Genomic DNA, 3,372 nt, shown 5'->3' with positions numbered 1-3,372 from the left:
TCTCAGCTGACGAGGCAACACTCGAACGGCTGCCACTCTCAACGGCAACCGGCGATGGTCAAAAGCACAGAAATATTCACGTTTTCGGCACTGCGCATGGCGAAGAAAACGGAACCACGCAACTACGAGCAGACGAGCTGTCGGTGAGACCGGAAGTGCTAATATTAATGTTTGTTCGGTGTTTTTAACGCGATAACATAATATAAACATACATATTATCTACTGATTGAACTAAAAATTAACAACGAAAGTAAAAATGAGGGTGCTATCGTGATTATAACATCAGCCAATGGTGGAACGGCCGACAATCGCGTCATATTTTGCGGACTAATACATCATTTGTCGAGAGAAGAGGGAGCGATTTTCAGCTGACTTTGAGAATTTATTGTAAATTCCAAAGCCGTGCGCATCGCTATAATATTTGGCTCGCGTGTTCTCGGGAGCCTCGACTACCGATCGGCAGCGCTTTTTGAGCATGCTCGAAAAGTGTTGCAGGGCCCCTTTAAGGCCCCCGGCAGAGGTAACACACCCCTTTGGCCCCGGCTTCACGTAGACGGCACCCCTGGGCTGGCCCACCCAGGGGAAATCGGCAGTCGCCTTTTCTTGTCTCCCTCTTTCCTGATCTTCGTCTTTTTCTCTCATCTTACATCTCTCCTGTCTTCTCCTATCTTCTAGTTACTTCCGTTTTTCCAGGCGGCAAGGGCTAACAGTGTGTGGCTCCCCAACCTTGGGTAGACCATATTAGGTTATACTCACGGCGTACTACTGGCGTAGTGCAGACTTTTGAACATGTCCTGGCACGCCCCCTCGTTGGGCTCCTTGGTGGGTGGTAGGAACCCCTCACCCAGCGATCGTGCCCCGAAAAGGACACGCACCGAAGCGACCTCGACATACTACTTCAAAAGACAAGACACCTTCCCGAAATACCATGTCATCCACTGTGACAGTAACAAGAAAGCAACAAATAGATCACTATTTCTAGTTTCTAGATGCCTCACTGAAACCATTGGCGCTGGCTACAAGGCCACCAAAATGGCCAGTGGGGACATTCTTATTGAACTAAAGGACAACACCCAATATCAGAAAGTGAGCAACCTCGTAGCATTTGGAGATAAACCCATTACAGTTACCGCGCACAGAACAATGAAAACAGTAAAAGGCGTTGTTTCAGATGATGACCGTGTGGACCTCAAAGACGAACTCTTGGACGGATGGAAAGATGAAAATGTTATACATGTACAACGAATCAAAATAAGGCGGGATGACACAGACATTGCCACAAAACAGACTATAGTCACCTTTGGCTCCAGTACACTCCCTGAAACGCGTCCGACCATACATACCCAATCCGCGGCACTGTTTCAAGGGCCATAGCACAGTTATATACAGGTATATATAGTTTCAACAGCTATAGCACAGTTATATATAGTCACTCGTTGAGTGCACTCTAATCACTATCACACAGAAAAAGCCGGCTCCCCATTGCAGGAGACATACTGACAATCATCACTGTGGCAAACCAAACCGGGAAAGCTATAAAACTGTGCTGGATCCCTAGCCATGTCGGTATAGGAGGAAATGAAAGGGCAGATAAGACTGCAAATATGGCAACAAAATTGTCCATAAAAAACCTAGAAATGCCATCTACCGATTGTATGGCAGCATTCCGACGAATCCGCAGAAAACCAGAGAGTGCCCTTTACGACCACTTCACCGAACGAAGCTTATAACAATCCTCTGATATTACAGGAATTAAACCGAGTACTCTCTGCCGGCAAAAAAAAAACGGCACCGGGTCCGGACTGTGTTCACTACACAATGCTTGCACACTTATCTGAAGCCTCTACAGTAGCACTCCTCCAAGTGGAGGAGTAGCACTCCTCCACTCATCCGTTTGCGTTGGCAATAAAACCTGTTGCAGAAAAAGTTGAAATTAATTTCGCGGATCTGCAGAAAATTGTCCATGCTGAAGTCGTTGCCCCTTGGAAGCAGCGTCCGGTCACTTGTGAATGGTCGTTTAAAGACTTTAAAAAGAAAACTTGTCCAAATGCGCTGATTGAACAACATTTCTTGGCCCTGGAGCACAAATATCGTTCAACCGTCTTCTTCTCTGATGGCTCATAGTCTCAAACATCTGTATCTTGTGGAGCCTATGGCCAAATCTTCTACAGCACCAAGACCTTACATACACATACCACCATTTTCACGGCTGAAGCGTTTGGAATACTGCCAATAATTGAGCACAATATACAACACGATACAAAGGTCTATAGTGTACACAGATTCCTTAAGGGTAGTTACAGCCTTGTCTTGTGGCAAGTACAGCAAAAACACTGTTTTCAATAAGCTTCTTAATACTGTCAATGCAGCTTATAACTTAAACCTTTCTATAGTTCTATGCTAGGTGCCAGGTCACTCTGGAATCGCAGGCAATGAAATAGTGGACAAGAATGCCTGAGAGGCAGCTAGTCGGCACACCTTGCGCCACTACAACGTAATAATAATAATAATAATAATAATAATAGTAATAGTAATAATAATAATAATAACATTAATAATAATAATGATAACAAAATATGGGAAACTGGTATAAAGCCAGAAGATTGGAAAAATGCCATAGTGGTGCCATTCCTAAAAGCTGGCAAGCCTCCAACCTACACTAGCAGCTACAAGCCCATTGCGTTAACAAGCTGTCTGGCCAAAACATATGAGAGTATTATTGCAAATCAGTTCTGCGGAATCCCGCAAGGTGGCGGAAGGGTTAAGAAAGGGAAAATAGACAACCACCCGTTTGCAGCACAAAGCCACAAGGCAATCCATACGGATTTCTCAGAAATAGAGCCTCATAGTTGCCGAAAAATTCGTCCTGGTCCGGGGATCGAACCCAGGACCAACACCTTTCTGGGGCGGTCGCTCTACCAATTGAGCTAACCAGGAAGCTAGCATATGGCAGCGCGAGGGCGAATTCATCGACAACTCGAAGGAACTCGATACATATTGCAAATCAGTTCTGCGGAATCCCGCAAGGTGGCGGAAGGGTTAAGAAAGGGAAAATATTTCTGAGAAATCCGTATGGATTTCCTTGTGGCTTTGTGCTACAAACGGGTGGTTGTCTATTTTCCCTTTCATAAGAGTATTATAAACATCAGACTCATGTTCATCCTTTATTCGAGACGCTTAGTAGAACCACACCAATTTGGCTACAAAAAGGGTTGTGCTACCACCGACCATCTCGTCAGGCTAGAGCAGGAAATGCGCGACGCCTTTCTGTACAACCAATACTGCCCGCTGTGTTCTTTGACTTGGAAAAGGCGCCTGACACGACGTGGCGATTTTGCATCCTCCGAGACCTAGCTGATTTAGAAATCCGTG

The 3,372-nt window shown here is 45.4% G+C and overlaps 1 non-coding gene across 1 annotated transcript; it reads right to left on the bottom strand.

The window, feature by feature from the left end:
* Positions 1-2,863: 2,863 nt before the first annotated feature.
* On the bottom strand, positions 2,864-2,937 carry Trnas-aga (transfer RNA serine (anticodon AGA)). Its single transcript has one exon. It is a non-coding gene; the product is annotated as a tRNA-Ser (tRNA).
* Between the last annotated feature and the right edge of the window lie 435 nt (positions 2,938-3,372).

This window comes from Rhipicephalus sanguineus, chromosome 4 (genome assembly GCF_013339695.2).
Source record: "Rhipicephalus sanguineus isolate Rsan-2018 chromosome 4, BIME_Rsan_1.4, whole genome shotgun sequence".
In the NCBI taxonomy this organism is placed as follows: Eukaryota; Metazoa; Arthropoda; class Arachnida; order Ixodida; family Ixodidae; genus Rhipicephalus; species Rhipicephalus sanguineus.
This window is presented reverse-complemented; position numbering and strand designations above follow the sequence as displayed.